The sequence below is a fragment of the Genypterus blacodes genome, unplaced genomic scaffold (genome assembly GCF_046128005.1).
Source record: "Genypterus blacodes isolate CSIRO-AG114 ecotype Tasmania unplaced genomic scaffold, CSIRO-AGI_Gbla_v1 ptg000067l_1, whole genome shotgun sequence".
In the NCBI taxonomy this organism is placed as follows: domain Eukaryota; kingdom Metazoa; phylum Chordata; class Actinopteri; order Ophidiiformes; family Ophidiidae; genus Genypterus; species Genypterus blacodes.
The window spans coordinates 14,242,043-14,262,579 of NW_027466879.1; the positions used below are offsets into that span (position 1 = coordinate 14,242,043).

The window sequence follows — 20,537 nt, forward strand, 5'->3', positions numbered from 1 at the left end:
AATTTGTTTTAAATAAATATGATAAATTGTGTTCTTATGTTGAAATTGAAACATGACACATGTGCATCAATGTTCTCTGTGTCTGACTCATGGTGTGAAATAACCCACTGACACTTATTCCTATAGAGACTGATAGTAGCTGTGCCAGTGTGTCTGAGCTGTAGCTTACAGACCTTTGAGTTGTTTATTTTTTGCAATCACGTGCAGCAATCATACCTCAACCTTATACGTCCGCACAGTGCCTTAGTGTGTGTGTGTGTGTGTGTGCGTGTGTGAGATTACCCACGCTGTTATCAGCGGCAAGCCGCCATTCACTGCAGCTGAAATGAAAGGTTTTCCTCTGTCACAAAGCAGTTTCTTTGTTTCCATGGTGCTATGATTCTGTCAAAATCCCAGAGAAAACCGAGGGGGGAGTAAAAAAAATCAATGTCCCCCATCACCAACTGCAGCCTCAGCCTGGCGGGCTGCTGCCACGCACACACACACACACACAGGCCAACACATGCATACTCACACAGTGGGGAGACGCAGAAAGAGAACTTAAAGTTGCTGTGGTGATTTAAATCTGTTCTTGTTCTAGCTTTAGCTGAGTAAAGGAGACAGAGCTGAAAGGGATTAGGAGGAAAATACTGGGGAAGAAAATGAGACGAGAGGGTAAAATGAAGACGTTTTCTTCTCAATCCTCACAAGACATTCACATTATTCAGGTGATGGTGTGGACGGAGGAGCAGAGGTGTAATTTACTCTCACGCCCTCACGTCTCCCAGCAGGCCTTTGTTGTTTACATGGAAGGCGTCAAAGGTTGTATCAGGTCAATCAAAAATGTTCAGACAGAAACCGAGCCCAGAGTTACTATGGAAGCCAACGTCTTAATGCGTGTGAAATAGGAATTAAAGGTGGAAGTTTGAGAAGCTCGCAGTACATCGCAGCATAGACACAGAATTCACATCTATCTGGGTTTGTTTTGACAGTTATACAATTATCGATATTTATCCTTTTAGCAGCAGAGAGACAAAGACTGAATATGAATGCAGGGTCACAAGGGGTCAAACTCTTCCCCTTCTTACTGCTTATGCAATTTTGGGTCCACAATATTTACCTACAGATGTTATCAACAGCAAAATCTTAAATTATTGAATGAGAGCATTTTTTTGTCACCAAAACCGAAAGCTTTAAGATAAAAGAAATTGAAATTGAAAGAGGTTTGTTTTCTGTTTCAAACTGAGGACACAGCAGCAGCAGCAGCAGATCTGCACAAACATACTCATTGAAGTACTGAAGTACTTCACTGAAAAGGGACAGAAACACACAAACAAAAGTATGATATTCTCTGTGGGACTCCTCACGGTCACAAAACTGTTCCTTCGTTCTTGATGACCTTCCAGAAGAAAGCACCAAAAAGGATGTGTGTGTGTGTGTGTGTGTGTGTGTGTGTGTGTCTGTGTGTGTGTGTGTGTGTGTGTGTGTGTGCGCGTGCGTCTATGTGTGTCCTTCCCAATGACAGCTATTGTAAGGCCATTAGTGTGTGGGTTCGTTTGCGTGTCCCTCTAAGAACCCCCTTTATGCTTTTAAGACATTCGTCAAGATTCTTCAAGGCTGCAGATAGTCTGGAGCGTGGGCTGTGTGTGTGTGTGTGTGTGTGTGTGTGTGTGTGTGTGTGTGTGTGTGTGTGTGTGTTGGTACAGTATTTGTTTTTGTTTATATAAAAGTCCACTTGCTGGTCTTCAAGGAAGCTCTTGGGAAGTTAAGGAGACAGGCAGACAGGGCATCAAACCCAGTCATTAAAGAGGCTTTCACAGAAATAAAGAGGCAGGTGATGAAGATGATGATGAGGAGGAGTATTTAGGAGGAGATGAGATGAAATGGGTTCACTGCTTTTATCTCTTTAGCTCTTAAAGGTTAGATCATAAGAGTTTGAAGGGGAAAAAAAGCAAAATGAAGAAGAGGAAAGGACATAGAGAATAGATAGATAGATAGATAGATAGATAGATAGATAGATAGATAGATAGATAGATAGATAGATAGATAGATAGGATGACATATGTGGCTCTGTGGCGCAATGGATAGCGCGTTGGACTTCTAGTCAAATACATGAAAAGAGGTATTCAAAGGTTGTGGGTCCGAGTCCCACCAGAGTCGTGGATTTTGGGCCGCACAGTACAGCAAGAAACTCCTTTAACAGCATCATTAAAATATGTGTGAGTTTCCTGAATAGCTAATTCGACATCCCTCTGTTAAAATGAGTTTAAGGGAAGTTTTCTGTTAAGTTAAAAATACATATGGATAGATAGATAGATAGATAGATAGATAGATAGACACAGTAGTGAACCCACTGGTGTAATTTACTCTCACGCCCTCACGTCTCCCAGCAGGCCTTTGTTGTTTACATGGAAGGCGTCAAAGGTTGTATCAGGTCAATCAAAAATGTTCAGACAGAAACCGAGCCCAGAGTTACTATGGAAGCCAACGTCTTAATGCGTGTGAAATAGGAATTAAAGGTGGAAGTTTGAGAAGCTCGCAGTACTTCGCAGCATAGACACAGAATTCACATCTATCTGGGTTTGTTTTGACAGTTTTTACAATTATCGATATTTATCCTTTTAGCAGCAGAGAGACAAAGACTGAATATGAATGCAGGGTCACAGGGGGTCAAACTCTTCCCCTTCTTACTGCTTATGCAATTTTGGGTCCACAATATTTACCTACAGATGTTATCAACAGCAAAATCTTAAATTATTGAATGAGAGCATTTTTTTGTCACCAAAACCGAAAGCTTTAAGATAAAAGAAATTGAAATTGAAAGAGGTTTGTTTTCTGTTTCAAACTGAGGACACAGCAGCAGCAGCAGCAGATCTGCACAAACATACTCATTGAAGTACTGAAGTACTTCACTGAAAAGGGACAGAAACACACAAACAAAAGTATGATATTCTCTGTGGGACTCCTCACGGTCACAAAACTGTTCCTTCGTTCTTGATGACCTTCCAGAAGAAAGCACCAAAAAGGATGTGTGTGTGTGTGTGTGTGTGTGTGTGTGTGTGTGTGTCTGTGTGAGTGTGTGTGTGTGTGTGTGTGTGCGCGTGCGTCTATGTGTGTCCTTCCCAATGACAGCTAATGTAAGGCCATTAGTGTGTGCGTTTGTTTGCGTGTCCCTCTAAGAACCCCCTTTATGCTTTTAAGACACTCGTCAAGATTCTTCAAGGCTGCAGATAGTCTGGAGCGTGGGCTGTGTGTGTGTGTGTGTGTGTGTGTGTGTGTGTGTGTGTGTTGGTACAGTATTTGTATTTGTTTTTGTTTATATAAAAGTCCACTTGCTGGTCTTCAAGGAAGCTCTTGGGAAGTTAAGGAGACAGGCAGACAGGGCATCAAACCCAGTCATTAAAGAGGCTTTCACAGAAATAAAGAGGCAGGTGATGAAGATGATGATGAGGAGGAGTAATTAGGAGGAGATGAGAGGAAATGGGTTCGCTGCTTTTATCTCTTTAGCTCTTAAAGGTTAGATCATAAGAGTTTGAAGGGGAAAAAAAGCAAAATGAAGAAGAGGAAAGGACATAGAGAATAGATAGATAGATAGATAGATAGATAGATAGGATGACATATGTGGCTCTGTGGCGCAATGGATAGCGCGTTGGACTTCTAGTCAAATACATGAAAAGAGGTATTCAAAGGTTGTGGGTCCGAGTCCCACCAGAGTCGTGGATTTTGGGCCGCACAGTACAGCAAGAAACTCCTTTAACAGCATCATTAAAATATGTGTGAGTTTCCTGAATAGGTAATTCGACATCCCTCTGTTAAAATGAGTTTAAGGGAATTTTTCTGTTAAGTTAAAAATACATATGGATAGATAGATAGATAGATAGATAGATAGATAGACACAGTAGTGAACCCACTGTCAGACAGTCAGATGTTGCTGTTCCTCCTATATTACATCACAGCTATAAATCTTGATTTCTCTCATTGATCACAAACGGGCACGGCAAATACGATTTCAAATTTAAAAGCTAATGCACCAAAAGCTTAAAAAAAAATCAATTTTTATTCCACTAAAGCTGCCCCATATTGCGAGAAAGTAGACAAAAATCAAAGGCGATATATACATTTTCCCATGAAATTGTTCCTTTCTGGCCCAACATAACGAAGTTCAAGAGAACATAAAGCGCATAGTTTTTGGAGAAATAGCAACGAGATGTAGTAGAAGTTTAGAACCATTAGATTTATTACCCAGGGGCCACGAGGAAAAGGCATGATGGGAAAGAGAGGCATCACATCTAAAAGAGATTAGAGACGCGTGAGCACTCCTCGGTGGGTGAGGTCATGGCCAAAAAAAAACACAGCAGACACCAAACTACACATAATAGCCCCAAAAACCCAATCACACACAAACACACACAGACACGCACACACATTAAGGACAGCCCAGCTCTCTCTACACTCTCTCTAAACTCTTCTGTTCTATATATTCACTTTCTTTCAGTATAAGTGCCAACAAAATGAAACAAAAAATACACATTCTGTTCTATTCTGTAGATGTTTTGAGTAGCCAAAGAATTAATTTACAATTCCATAAATTAAAATGTAAAAATAAGTTAAAATGTATTTCCCGTGACTGAAGCTTCTTCTTCCAGCGGGGCGGCGCAAACAGGACGAAGGCGGCTCTCTCGCTTCCTTCATCTCTGCTAATATTCTCTCCCTCCTTTCATGGTTCAAAGCTCACAGGTCTAAAGAGGAGGAGGCTCTTGATCTGAGTGAGACTTCACCCACTCAAACACAGAGAGACACATTACGCCACGGTCACATTAAAGATCTAGGGATATGAAATGTGCAAGAAGATTCCTCGATGGGACAGAAAATGAACTTTTATCATGATGCGCACTCTCTGAGAGGAGGTGTGTGTGTGTGTGTATGTGTGTGTTTGTGTGTGTGTGTGTGTGTGTGTGTGTGTGTGTGTGTGTGTGCGCTTTATATACAGTATGGCTCAGTTTGGCACAAGGACACAAACACACACACACACTCTCTCTCGCCGTCTTTCAACTCTTTTTTCTGCCCGTGTAGCATTTGTGAGAGAGAGAATGAAAGTGATGGACAATGGAAAGAGGAGAGAGTGAGAGGTATAGATGAAGGGAGGGAAGTCAATTTAGGCTTGGGTCAGCGGGATGGGGGAAGTGGAGAGGTCATTTGACGGCGGGGGTGGGGTGGCTTGGCTGAGGTCAGAGGTCAGTGTTACAGAAGGAGAGAAGAGGAAGCAAGAGGGAGAAAGGTTGGAAGATGCGTGGGCGGACCAAACGGCCAGAGATGGGAGAGAAGAAGAGAGCGATAAGGAGGAAAGGGGTGAGGGAGTAAAAGAGAGAAGAAGATGGAGATAAAGAGCGACAGGAAAGAGAGAGAGAGAGAGAGAGAGAGAGAGAGTCAGCATATTGATCGATCAGACCTGTCGGCAGCCAGACAGCCAGGGAGACGTCTGTCCTTGTGCTGCCACTCTCTGGCCTGCAGACACCTAACCCCTGCTCCAACTGGGGTGGTGGCGTCAGACCGGGGGACCATGCGAGTGTGAGTGTGTGTGTGTGTGTCCAGATAATCAAGGGTTTGTATGCACTGGTGTATGTGTGAGGCATGTGCTCAGCCACATGTGTGAGTTTACGTGGCTAGTGCGCGTGTCAGTATGCTCCTAAGTGGCATTTATGTGAGTGTGTGTCTGTGAGTGTGTGTGTGTGTGTGTGTGTACTGTAGGTTGCCCTGCCCCTGTAGTCTGCCTGTCGGTGCCCTGTGTCTCCAAGGGCCTCAGGTGTGGAGTGTCTTCTCCTCCGTGGAATTAACTAGGTTGCAGTCAGGAAACTAATCTCACGCTCGCTGTCGCACACAGACGCGTCTCAGGAGTATATGGATTTTATCAATACAAAGAGCTCCAATGCGCCCGCGAAGCACCAATGCGCCCAGGCAGCTCCTCGCGTTGGCAGCCGCCTGGTGACGGGTCGCTGTCAGCAGCTCCTCCCTTCACTGCCCCATTTGGGATTTTGTCATTATATAGAATTCCTTCCACAGACAAGCTCCAGCCCCGGTGAATCTCCTTTGGTAGCAGGAGAGTGGAGACAACAGACAGTCTGGCAGCAGTACAGTATCACTGTGCATGTGTGTCTGTGTGTGTGTGTGTGTAGTGGCGGCCCTCTATATTAAGCAGCTCAATGGTTGTTCAGCCATTTATAAACAGATTTTGATGGCGTTAGACAGAAAAATCCTTAAAATCATTCAACATCTTCATCTGAATTTGTAATTTATTGAAGATTGTATAGATTTTGCACTAATGGCTGATGCAGCTCGTGATGCTCTGATGTAAACAATGCAAACATCAAGCATTCCAGATTCTTATTGATTTAGCTATTTGTTTCCTGGGAAATATCTATCCTGTTTCATGTTTTAGGCAATTTCAAAGTCATCTCCGGGAGGCTAAAATCCAGAGGGAGGGCCTATGTGATACTGTGCCAGTGTGTGTGCATACGTGTCATTCTGAGGTTCCGGCTCTGATAAGCGACGTCAAAACGCTCCACACTTCAGCATTACAGGGTAAATTTGAGAGATTGATTGTCCTGTTCTCCCTCAGCCTCCTTCGCTTTCTCTCTGTCAATCTGTCCGTCCGCCCATTAGAGCCGATCCCATTGTTCCAAACCCAGAGAGAGCCGCCAGTTGACCCCAGAGGTCAGATAATCAGATGCACTTCTCTGTGACCTGCACTAACCCGCGGTACAGGGGGACAGCGTGGTAAAAAAAAACCTGTGCTCCGCTTCCCCCCTTTCAGCCCGGAAGACAAACACAAAACATACGATTAGTGTGTGTGTGTCTGTGTGTGTATAAGCTTACTAATCACAGTTACAGCATGTTGACATGTTACACAACAGAACTGGATCATAAATATTTATATTATAATGCTTTTCTCCATTATACCTTCTTCTTCTTCTTCTTCTTCTTGTTTCTTGTTTTGTTTTGTTTCAACACCCTGATGCGTCTTAAATCTCGAGAGTTTCAAGTAAGGAAAGAGAATTTATTCCGTTGTAGTGGAGTGAATGATCCTTCCACAGCCAGAGTGCAAATTCAGAAAAACTTTAAAGCTCTTTTTTATGGTGATATTTCAAAAATATTTTATCTGATGATTTTCATTATTTCATTCCACTCTTGCCTTCCTGATTAATTTAAATTTAAATTCTGTAGATTTACGTGTAAGTACTTTTAGAATTTCCCCAATTCTATTATGGTCTTAAACGCAGCATTGCAGGATCTTTCTATTCTGGTTCTGGCATTTTAACTTCAGTACTTTTACTTGAAACAAAAAAAACTTGTAATTGTGCTCATGGTTTCCATCACTTTGAACGCCTCTGTCTTTAACGCTGCTCTGTGCAGCGCCTGAGCGAAATGCGTTGGACGAGACAGAAGCGAAAACGTAGAGACAGAGAGAAAATGGAGGAGGGAGACAAAAGTATGAGGAGAAAGAGAGCGCGAGCGAGAGAATGAAGAAACGAGCAGAAGGAGAAGGTGAATCCGATTTCTCCCGGTAAATTGGACTCCCCTGCTTTCTCTAATTCACGTTTCAGAGCTGCTGCATCGACGGGGAGATGGAGAGGGTGAAGAGAGAGGGAAAAGAAAGGAGGGGAAAGGGAAGACAAATCCATGCAGGGGAGAGCAGAGGGAGACTGCGGCCGCTCTCCCACAGGCAGACAGCAATCAATAAATCAATAGGAAACTGTGGTTGGCTGGAGCACGGCTGGGGCTGGGAGGATGGAGGATGGAGGATGGAAAAGAGAGAGACCTGAATCAAAGTAGCTCCAAGATGGATGGAGCAAGGAGAGGCAGAGAGAAGAGGAGGAAGGGGAGGAAGGGAGGGAGGAAAGGAGGGGGCGGGAGGGGGGTCCTTGTAGAGGCTGAGGCGATGAGAGGGTGTGTATGTGTGTGTGGAGTGAAGAGGGGAAGAGTGCGCGTTGAGGAAAGGTGGTGTTAGCGGCTGTGAGGGGGGGGGGGGGGGGGGGGGGGGGGGGATAGACGGGTGGAGGCCCGTGGCTCCAGCGTCCCTCCCCGGCCTTGGTGCAGTGATTGTGGGCTCGGCACTGTGCGGATATGCCCCCGCTGCGCTCTGCCCAATGAGCCCAGTGAAGCGCGGCTGTATCTGGGGCCGGAGGGGGAAAGCTGTAGGCCCCCTCTGCCCGCTGGGTGCAGCTCGGTCGACTGCCTGGTCGGCCGGCTGGCTGCCTGCCTGCTGGCTGCCTGGCTGGCCGGACATCGATCTCAGTGGGTTGGAGAGTACAGCTGGACGCACACTGAGCGCTGGGGCTAAATCTGGCTCAGGCTCAATCAACGTTTGCACCTGTCTTTTCCAAAGGGAATTAAACGTAGTAGATAGAGAGAAAGAAAGAGTAATGGTGTGTGTGAGACTGTGTGTGTGTGTGTTTATACAGCATCTGTGTGTGTGTGTGTATGTGTGTGCGTTAAGGTTAAAGTTTCAAGTTAGCAGTTGATGGTGTGTGAGGATCTGCTGAGTTTGTCATGAATCTGCTTGCTTTTGCGGTAGGTGAAGTTACAGTTTGATGTGTGTTTGCGTGTATGTTTGTAATGGACCGTGTGTATGTGTGTATGTTGCTTATCTACAGTTCACACGCAACTTTGATATGCTAATGAAAAGGTGAATGAGAGGTAAATAGTTGCTGAGCGTAGTGCAGATTAGCTCATTTGTCCGAGCCAAACAATCAAACAACGTCGACCCCTTAAACATCTGCAACTTCCTAAAATGGGTTTGAGTTCCAGAAAAGATTCCCGTCGTACCACATTCCCAAATTCCCAGATTCATCACAGGCTCCGTCCTCTATTCATGTTTATGTCACACAACAAACACTCAAAGAAGGGCCGAGTGACTGATGGAACAATTTAAATCCATTTAATTGAGCAATATGTAGGTCAAATTACAGTTTATAAAGAGAAACTACTTAAACTTACTTCTGACCTACATATATTAACTATGAACAAGACACCGATAACAACAAATGGACAGCTGCTACATTTTAAGCCTTGGAAAGAAGAAACTTAAACAGGCTGATCTGTATTGGCAAACTCAGAGATGTTTAAAGCTGTTGTCAATAGTCTTTGTGCAATTAAGCTGTTTGCATCGATGGCCGATTAAGATGCTTTGCTTCAGTCGTTACAAACTCTACAGAAAAGCTCCTGTGTGATTCAGTCCACATGTGACTGACAGCCAAAGTCCAGCAGCTCATTAACCCTCTGATCACACATATGCCTCATTGTTTTCAGTCATTTTCCACTTTTCTCCTCTCCTCTCCTCTCCTCTCCTCTCCTCTCCTCTCCTCTCCTCTCCTCTCCTCTCTTCTCTTCTCTTCTCCTCTCCTCTCCACTCCACTCCTCTCCTCTCCTCTCCTCTCCTCTCCTCTCCTCTCCTCTCCCCTCTGGGGTCCCATTCTGGAGAATCTGCTCCCTCCCAGACACAGATGGCCCCCAGATCAGATTTATCAAGGCCAGTGGAGCCCTCTTCAAAAGGTCACTCTCTTAAAAGCTGACCGATCAATGGTCCAGCTCCTAATATGACTAGCCACGCTTTTTTTGTCCATTCTCTCTCTCTTTTGACCATGAGTGTGTGTAACTACATGTGTATCTGTGTAGGTGTATCTGCTCGTGTGTCTGTACCTGTGTGTGTGTGTGTGAAGCTCTGGAGGTTGACAGAGGGCCCTGGGTGTTACTAATCGAAGGTCCGTCCCTCAGACAGTCCTCTAATGACCTCTCCCACCTCTAATAGTGCAAACCTATCGAGACTCTACTAAATATTTCAGCAAGTCATTAGCTCATTACACGTCATTATCTACAGCGTGTTCAGCCCGCCAGGATTAACTGCCAGACTTTTAGCAACTTCTCTGTGGGAAATCAATAATCGGCAGACACTTTCAATCACCGGGATCAGCTGTGTGTGGCTATCAGAAATTCACACATACACATACGAACGCAGGAAATGTGGGGAATTCAATACAGGAGTTACTCTCACGTGTAAGCCTGCAGGTTCCACATATTCGCCAAATGAATGGCCATTTTCTAGCAGTAAGTTGTTTGCGTTTTCATATTTTAAGAGTGCAAAATATTGATCTAAACTCGGGTTTATGCTGCATACACTTAATGGCGTATTCTACCTTCCATTGTTAGTTTTCATGTTCTGGACCCTCACATTAACCCCTGGTGGATGTAGTATTTAGTTCTGCGTACCTTTCATTCATTAGATTTCTGATTATGACAACAAAAACAGGAAAGCAAATCCCGTTTCATTACATTTTGTCATCAAAATAGAATTGTGGGTTCTTTCTCCTTATTGAAAACTCAATATCCATCAATAAAAAAGGTAAATTCCTGGAAATTTTGAACCGCAGGAATCTGCTCTCAAGGATGTTCTACGAAGGCCTCTCACAAGCGCTGCAGAGGTTGAATAAGGTAAAAATGTGTAACAAAGCAAATGCTGGCTTGAGTTTTTTTTGTCTGTGCTTTGTTGTATTTCAGGGTCGTTCAAGAAAAACTGCAAGAACTGGTACACCGTGCATTCAATACAGAATAACAAAGTACATAAGCAAGTGTATAAGTGTTAATATGTAACTGTAAGCACTTTACGGTGGTTAAATCCAGCATGAATGATGAAGAGTTATCAGACATCTGCATTAGTCAATGACATCATAGTCATTTCTAAGGCTAGTTTATTGGTGTCTAAAGTAAAATAGTATAAAAATGGAAACATATAACATGACATAAGGGCCACTGTTCACCAGGGACAATCCCTTTGTTCTTAAGGGTCATGAGCCAAGGTTGAGCACCGCACTCTGGTCACTCCAAGTGTATGTGTGAGTGTGTGTGTGTGAGGGAGTGTGTGTGTTGAACCTGAGCACGTCTGCAGACTTGTGAGGAGTCTGTTTAAAGCAAGCATGAAACCTCTTTGACACACTTTAGGAGTTACTTAACAATGGGCAGGGTGTGTGTGGTTAAGTGTGTGACTAATTTCCTTTAACACAGTGTGAGATTGAGAGACTCAAGGCCAGAGGGGGCGGAGCTGCTCCTTGTTAAGAAGGTCAGAGGTCGACCCTTCTTAAATAGACCCCGAAATCCCCAATTAATTACACACACAGACACACACGCACACACACTCAGAGAGAAGCAAAAGCCTGCGTATGAATCCATGTACACACAAAAGAATCTGAGGAGTCTATTATAATCTAATATATGTTTGTTTGGAGCCTGGGTGCTGCATACCAAAATGAAATAAATATAATTCAGAGCGGGCAGTGAATCGACAAACAGGAAGCTCAGTGTGTGTAAACAGTAAGAAGCCCGAGCAGCGTCTCTGTCTAACTGTCTCACTGTCTCACTCCCAGAAGTTTTTCGCTTTAGAGACATAATATCTGCCGACCATGTATCACTCTCCCCCCCTCACCTCCCCCAACCCTTCACTGCAATCAGACAGAAGACGCGGACGTTTGAATCAGCTAAAACTTTAAAAGCTTTATTATAAAGAGGAAATACTACTGCTCCTCCTTTCGTTGCTCATCCATCTTGTCTTCCACACACCCCCGCCCCCCCTGCGCTGACCGTTCGGACAGTGGCGGCCATTACTCAGCAAAACACTAAAGTCTGCCCGACCCAGAATTTAAGTGAGATATGATCAAATCTAAGTTAAAGATCGAAAGCAGCAAAAAAAGAAACCCCAAAAATGAAAAGAAGTTTGGATTGTTTTGTGAAATTCCTGTCCCAAAGCAGAAAAACATTGATTGGCAATAAAGGAGAAAAATATCCTCTTTACATTATGTCTACATTGTGGCAATAGGTAATAAATAATATATGCTTCTTACTTTCTTCCTTTCTTTCCCTCTCTCTTCCTCTTCCTCCTCAGACTCATTTCAGGTGAAGGCCCATCCCGCCATCAACCCCAACAATATTTCACATCCTGATTTATTTTGGTCCTGGAGTCATGTGACCCTAAATATTGTAACTGACCCTGGGCGTATTGATCTCCCTCTGTCGGCCAGCGCTGCGGCTTCCTGCCTTATAACGACCCCATGAAACCCTCCGCTATCTATCATTATCAACATCATCATCATCATCATTTAGGGAAAAGAGCATTGTACTGTATATTTATCTCTTGGTACGTGTGTGTGTTTATGTTTATTTGTACTGGCTACTGTGTGTGTGTTTGTGTGTGTGTGTCTTTATCCCTTTCCTCTGTGTGTCCATCTGCATTTGTGCAACTCCAACTGTTTATACATGTGTGTGTCTTTATTTATCTGCATGTGGCTGTAGTTGTTGTAAGCATCCCCCTCCTCCTTGTGTGTGCGTGTGTGTGCGCCCCTAATGATGCTATCTTGCCAAAGGAGAGAAGAAACCCCTGTCACCATTGTAATGAGGGGTATTTATATCAGTTACCCAGCAGTAAACCACTTTGATCTCCTCTCCTCATGTCTCATTCCCACAAGACAGGTGTGTGTGTGTGTGTGTGTGTGTGTGTGTGTGTGGGTGTGGGTGAGTGTGTGTGCATCTGGAGTCTACACGTACATTTGCAAGTACAACGACGTGTAAAGATAAAAGGCATGGCGGTAGCTGTGTGTGCGCGCATACATGTGTTCATGCATATCGGCAGATAAAGGTACAAGAACGATTCGGGATATTAAGGTTAAGCGTCAAATGGTGTGTGTGTGTGTGTGTGTGTGTGTGTGTGTGTGTGTGTGGAGAGTGGAAGAGACAAAGAGGGTAAATTGAAAGGAAATGATGAGGGATGAGTCTCTGTCGCACATTAGTGTTCGGCAGTTTTTTCACTGTGATTGTCTATATCCAAGGACCTTAGTGCGTGTGTGTGTGTGTGTGTGTGTGTGTGTGTGCGTGTGTGTGTGTGTGTGTGTGTGAGGGTTTGTGTAGCCTGAGGGTGCAGTACTGTGAGTGTGACACGTCTTTGAACACCTTCAGAAATTTCTACATCTTTTGACCAGCAGCCTTATAAAAAATAGAAAAAAAACCCTGTGTGTGTTTATGTGTGTGTAGTTTACACCTCCAGCCTTGGATGGGATGTGTGAGGCTGTGTGTGTGTGTGTGTGTGTGGGTGTGCGTGTGTGTGCGTGTGTGATTGTCGGGTTGGGTGGGTGGGCGGGGGTGAGGCTGTATCCATGGTAACACCCCACCACCACCCCCACTGGGTACTAAAAGACAAAGCCTCACACACACACACGCACACACACATAGACACACACTGCACTATAGGGCCAGCTGAGCCAGATCAATATTTCTCCCCATTTAAAGAACAGAATTCAGAGAATGGCTTTTCAGCACCCAGACTGCAGCCGCGCTTCAGACCTTCGGTTCTTACACTAAACACCCAATCTGCAAAGTGGAAACGTTTTTGTACCGACCAAAAATAATTCCTTTTAAATTCTCCCTATTGATGCGTGTGTTCAGCCTTGGGTGGGACCTCTGTCTGCATCTCTATCGGTCAGTCTCTCTCTCTTTCTCTCTCTCTGCCTATCTGAGTGAGTGACAGGGTCAGATCGCATTCAGCTCCCTCTCTTCCTCTTTGTCCCGACCATGGCTGACCACAGCTCAGGGCCGGGGCAGGTCGCTCTCTCTGCTCCCTTGGGGCGTCCGAGCCCATCTCTGTGGCTGTAGGGCTGGGCTGGGCTTGGCCTTGGACCAGTGGCCCCCGCTGGCTTCACCCCAGGCTGCGGCTGAGGCTTGGGGGGTGGATGTGTGTGTGTGTGTGTGGGTGGACAGGGTGATGTTGTCTGTCAGGTAAAATGGAGGAGGGCTCCCTCTACCTCTCTGAGCTGTAACAGCAGGGAAATCATTTAGAAAAGATCCTTTTCCACACATCCGTAATAGCCCACATATGTCAAACATGCATGGAAGATTTAAAGGTAAACACATTTACTTGCACTGTGCATATATATAACATGTGAAGGTTTGATGAATATGCATGCACGGTATGCATTCATTCATGTAGTTACCCAGGCAAACTCTCAGACACACACAATGATGCAGAAACACGCACAGAGAATAGCCTGAGGCTGATCGGTGAATCCTGTTTCTGAAACAGCCATGGGATGCATCTGAGGCCTCACTGGTTCAATATCTTGACAGCCCCAGTATGTGTACGTATTCCGAGTGCCTGCATTTCATTAAACACATCCAAACAGAATTACCTCATTCTTCTTCTCCAAACAGAATAATTCATTCTTCCTTGATTTTGTCTTGCAGGCAGGAGTCTTTGCACGCAGGGGTCTTTCTATCCACCAGACTGTGATCTGATTGAGGAAGCTGATAATTGATTTCATCAGGCGACGAAGCTGTGGTCCACTCTGTGCAGAGAGGAAGAGATTGGTGGGGACTTTACCTGAGTGGGTTCCATTTTCTACATAATCCTCTGCAATCATCCTCCAGTCATCTCTGTGCTACTGGAGAGCCTGTGTGACACATTGAAGATTACTGTGCAATGCTCTCATTAGATTTTAACACTCGCCGAGCTGTCAAGTGCTCTCGAACAAAGCTTTAGCAGGCTGAGGCGGCACTAATGAGAAAGGTGCATACATGGAGTGAAGTAAAAGTCAATCTCACGCTGAAGCGATACACAACAAGTCTGCACCTTTAAAACGGATGAGTCATTTCAGCATTTCAAATCATTTGTCACGACACAGGGACAACTAAATAAAGGAGGAAGAGAGACAGAGCAGAGAGACGGGAGTGATCCAATGACTTGAATAGATGGAGCCATACAAACCAGCAGAGGCAACCACTGGCCAAAATACAAGGGAGGCCAGACAGAGTTCAGTATTTTAAAAACCAGTCAATAGATCAATCAATTGACAAATTGAGAATGATTTGGATATGAGTAATTTTATTGGGGCGAGAGAGTTGGTGGTGACACAAGGTTGGAATTGACGTTGCATCCACAGATATAAACCATCAGTTGCTATTTAATATCATCTGAAAAATTTCAACTCAACAGTGAATAGATTCCCTGCATCCTCGTCACTGCAGTGCTTCTGTTACTACACTGAGCCTCACAGCTACTTGTGATTCCTCCATCAGCAGGGACCAAGGTTTTCTCCTGAAGGGCCCGCTGAAGATATACACACGGGGCAGACACGGCCATATTTCAGCTGAGAGAAGCAGACGCGAGAGCACACTCACACTCTGATACTAACACACACACACACACACACACACACACACACACACACACACACACACACACACACACACACACACACACACACACACACACACACGCACAAATAACAACAGCACAGCACCGCAGCAACAACAATACGCACACACACCCACGTGCAAGCAGAGGGAGGGTGGGAGGCGCTAGTGGAGTGGCAGGTTAAAGGACAGCTCAGGGGACAGAGCGAGGTGGGGCCAGGGGTTGTGTGACAAGGGGACAGGGACAGGCTGTCGGTTGTGTGTGTCAGGGGTGGTGACATTAATGTGTGTGTGCGCGTACAAATGCTTGGCAGTGACACAGACACCTTGAGGTGTGGCAGACCAGCCGCCTGTAAATAATGTGCGTCAAAGCTTCGAGAAAACAGTTATGCTCTGTGTGTGTGTGTGTGTGTGTGTGTGTGTAGAAGCTTCAGGAATTATTCAGAGCCCTTAACCTTTAATAAAAGATTCTCCTTTTTCATCTATCCACACAATCCCTGAGTGATGAAGCATTTGACAACATTCACGAGAAGTATCTAAAGCAACATACTTCATGTATTCAAACCATTTTTGATCCAATCTACTGGTGTCGTGTTTACTTTGATCTTTGTTTAGATAGCTCTAGAACTTGGCTGCACTTAAGCAACATGCTGGAACACAAAATATGTCCTCCACTCTCTAATAAATACTAATTTGGTTAATAAGCAGCAAGATATAGAAATAATTTCCATGTGTTTTGCCTGTTTTAAATGCATGCATGACCATCAGCTGCACCTGTCCTAAGCATTTGACCCTGAGCCATACTGGGCTACAGATTCACATTGCGCCTCTACCTACAATTGTCACAAAGTAAGTAAGTACTCCTGTCTGAAAGGACAAAATTGCTCCCGAAGAGAAATATGGTCCAAAGATGAAAATGCCTTGAATGTCTTGTAGTTCTGTACTGGCTGTTGCCCTCAACTTGGTGAAGCACAGTGGTGGTGGTTTCCATCATAACAGAGGCTGTGATCGTTCCTAAAACTTCTCCAGAGGGCAGAGGACAGTTCAACCTCAAGCACACAGTCAAGGAGAAGCTGAAGTGGACAAGGACAAATGGTTCTCGAGTGGCTCAAACAAACGCTCGCCATTGAAATTCTGCAGACATGTGAAGATCACAGTTTGGTGATCCTATCTGACACAGTCTGAGAGGATCACATTGAAGAAGCTTACCAAAGCCAGAGAGCAGGAAGACTTCAAGCTGCCATATTATATCACCAAATAATACCAGGATATAACATGACGATTATAAACATACTGTAGGTTTAACCAATGTATGAAATGTTGGTCTCTCTGCAAAGGCTTTTAAAAAGGCATCTGAGTCAGAAATCACTCACCTAATCACGATTTCATATAAATTTATGCATGAAACCTGTGAGGAGTTCTTTTGATGTTAGACAATCACAATAGGTGAGTTGTGTGTTTACCACGGGTCATTACTGTAATACACCTGTCAGTGTTTTATTAAAAGCCTTTTCACTATGTCACTACAGATGAATATGGATAATTTTACATGGTAAAGAGTAATGTGCGAGCAGAAATCACTGCTGTCATTTATTAGCCTCCCTCTTGTCCCCCAACAGCAAACGGCGGCAGCAGCAGGCGCAGCAGTCATACTTTATTGTTTTATGGTTCTCAAATAAAAACATGAATCATCTGGCTTTGTAAAGTGCAGTGTCTAATAATATCAGAGTGACTGTTTCTGCCTGCGTCTGCAATATGAAGGGATCATTGCTGTGTGAGTGTGTGTGTGTGTGTGTGTGTGTTTGTATGTACGTCCATGCATGTGTGTGAGAAAGACAGAAAGAGCTACAGAGATTACCTATATGAGAGAATCACAGAGAGAACGCAATACATGAGCGAGGCCAGCGTGAAAAAGAAAGTTGAAGTGTTTGTGTGTGTGTGTGTGTGTGTGTGTGTGTGTGTGTGTGTGTGTATTTCTGCCTGTGTGTGTATTGTTGCCACATGCCGGTTGATTAAAGTGCCTTTGTGTACAGGAGTTGTAGCAATATTGAGGCATCACACAAACTAGATTTACACAGCAGAGACTATCTGGAGATGAGGTGTCGTTCTCTTCAGAATACCAGACGCACTCTTCCTCCTCCTTCTCCTCATCCTTTCTTTCTTTTCTCTTATTCCGCGTTGCTCTGGGGAAAAGCATCAGCTGAATATCTCAAATGTAAATGTATACCGTTCGCTTAATGTACTTAATCTACTCAACTGTGCACTAAAACAAGTACAAAACCGGCTAAATGCAGCTTTTTAAAAGCCATGCCAGCCTTTATAAACTGGACTCTGTAATACAATCTGAAGTATAAAGATAGAATCAGGAAAGCTGCTGTGATGGTGCAACCGCCATGCAAAACAACAAAAAAATAACCCCATTTTATGCCCTGTAGTGTTTTGTGTTTTCTGACACAAGCTTTGAAACATCTCAGATTTTTCAGGAGTTCTGTTTTTCAAAGCACTATGACTTGGTGCTGTAACAGTATCATTGTTCTAATTATTCCCCCCACTACCTGCTATCAGCTTCATCACAGCAATAATGACTATTTGAGGCGATATTTGTTGAAAGTGGATGATTGGGTGGCGGTGGGTGATGCAAAATACATTTATTTTTAGTTCACTTATCTTCAGATCTCATTCCGAGCTGTCATCATATCCCAGCATCATTACAGCTGATGTTTTGTCTTTTCTTTGACCAATAAGAAGTCTAGCCGCTCTGTGCAGGCTGTGATGATGAATGATAAACACATGCTGACACTGCTCAGCTCCACCAGATCCTCCAGCTGTCCCCTTCCCTCCTCTCTGTCTGTCATGTGTGTCATCTATTAGAATGACCTTCAATCATTAATAATGCCGTGTTGTCTCTGGAGGTGATTAGTGTAAGTGATGACGACTCTTTTATTTCATCTGTAGGCATATTTGCAGCCTGATACCAAGAATGATCAGGTGCAAAAAAGTGGCCGTAGTAGATATTTACTATTTCTTGACCCTGATATTCGTCTCAAATACAAGAGGCGAGTAAGAGAATATACTGGGTCATTTCCACGGCTGGTGTTTGGTCCTGGAGAGATGAGGTGAGCAGCGCGACTGCGGGGCATCTCACTGATACAGATTAGGCTGCAGGGGCCTCAGGGGGGGTTTAACAGCTGTGAGATGGTCGTCTGTTGTCATATTTGAACACATATGTTTGTTTGGTAGTTGGCAGAAATGTGGAGGGAGAGACGGCGCTCACGTTTCTGCACTGCTGCGATCTTCCTCGAGCTTTAACCAGAAATCGTGCGATTCCCATGGAGTGTCTGTTCTTTGTGTTGAACAACAGCTGCTGTGTCCTTTACTTTGGCAGTGTTTCACATTTTCTCTTGTTATAATAGCGTAATTGTACAATATGTAGCAGGTCACAAGAAAATGCAGAGTGACGGCACTGTAAAATCGGCCCTATCAACAGCTGGAGACAATATTTTTGTTGGGTTTTGTCTTCCTGCCTCACCCCACAATTGGTCTTATACTGTGCTCGCTCATTTCTCTCCTATCTCCCATTCATCAAGCCTTTCCTTCTCTCACTCTCACTCACTCTTACTCTCACTCTCTCTCTCTCTCTCTCTCTCTCCTCTCCTCTCTGAAACAATCATCAATTACTCTCATTCCTCCGTGTTATCCCTCCCTCAATCTCCCTCCATTTTCCCGGCCCATCCAGCAGAGTGGTTCTTTCTGGTTGGCTGCAGGCCACCCAACCCCATCCCTGTCAGTCACTCTGCTCCCCGTAGCTGAGCACAGATTGACAGCTCCGCGTGCAAATCAATAATAATCTTCAACCAGTGTAATCCTATACCTGAGGATATCCTTTAGTGGACCACAGCTTCCTGGATTCACCCACATTCTCATAGTCTGTTTAGCAAATCCAGTCCAGTTATGCAGCGTGTGTGTAAACAGACGAGGACTTTGTTCTCAAATACGCAAGGTGAGCATGACCTGGACAAACATCTGCACAAGCGCCGTCTCAACAGTGTATCTGTTATGTGCATGGACCTGAAGGTACACACATGAACATACACACGAGCGCGCACACACACACACACACACACACACACACACACACACACACACACACACACACACACACACACACACACACACACACACACAGTGAGTCCTGTCCTGGCTGTCAGCGTGCCTAAGGTCATCTCATTTGATGTATGAGGGGACTCATATCACAGCCTTCACATAACTCTAACCTCTTTCCTCCCCAAGAAAATTAACAGGAAGAGCTGAAGGACTGAAGGAGAAGACGAGGAAAACATCTGATCTGAAGAATAAATATCAAAAATGTAACCTTTGAAACAGAGTCTGGCTCTGTAATATAAATACATTTCATACATCACTGATCTAAACCTTTCACTCCATATTTGCTGCTGCACAATTTTCCTCTACAAAAATCCCCTTTTACACTGATAAGAATAATTGAACTGATAAGACAAACTGCTAATACAGTATCTATATACACATAAATCTCATTGTGGGTGCAGGAAAAAGAAACCCTGAGTTCTCCTACACACCTTGTTACTGGGAGTGTTGTATTTCTCTTTTCTCGCCTTTTCCCCTTCATCTCTGTTTCGCAGGCTGAGAGTGTGTAAGAGCTGACAAATGGAATGTAGTTTTGACCTGGAAACAGCAAACGGCCCAATTCTTGCGTAAAGCTGAGCAGAGTGTTTAATGTTGTGGGAACACTTCGGTACATGAGGAACTCTTCACCGTTCTCTCTTCTTCACACCTCTTCTTTCTCTTGAGTTAATCCACTTGGCCTCACTCAGCTTCCCCTGTGTGCAGGTCCCTCAGATACTATCTCCATCTGCTGTAATTATAGAGACCCCCACCCCCACTCCATCAGCCACACACACACACACACACACACACACACACACACACACACACACACACACACACTCACACACACACACACACACACACAAGCACACAACCTACTGGCCACTGGTGTAATTCATGCTGCCTAGGGGGTCATGGGAGATTATGAGTGGGATCGATCAATGTGATGGTTCACATACACACACACATGCACAACCTCATCATCGATGAGGGCCTCCTTACCTCCCCTCTCCTACTGAGGGACATCCTGTAGCTAATGAGGACACACAAACACTGTCGACTCTATCGACCACCTTAGCTTAACAAGGTACTTCATATATGGACCTGCTGCACGAGCGTCAGCACGAGGAAGCCCTGCGTCACACCTGCTCCACCACAGGAAAGTCTAGTTAAAGATGCAATTAGTAAAC

General features: G+C 44.5%; 2 non-coding genes across 2 annotated transcripts; both read left to right on the forward strand.

Moving 5' to 3' along the window:
• The first annotated feature begins 2,045 nt into the window (after nucleotides 1-2,045).
• On the forward strand, nucleotides 2,046-2,139 carry trnar-ucu (transfer RNA arginine (anticodon UCU)). Its single transcript has 2 exons — nucleotides 2,046-2,082; nucleotides 2,104-2,139. It is a non-coding gene; the product is annotated as a tRNA-Arg (tRNA).
• Nucleotides 2,140-3,602: 1,463 nt separating this feature from the next.
• On the forward strand, nucleotides 3,603-3,696 carry trnar-ucu (transfer RNA arginine (anticodon UCU)). The gene is made up of 2 exons: nucleotides 3,603-3,639; nucleotides 3,661-3,696. It is a non-coding gene; the product is annotated as a tRNA-Arg (tRNA).
• The last annotated feature ends 16,841 nt before the right edge of the window (nucleotides 3,697-20,537 follow it).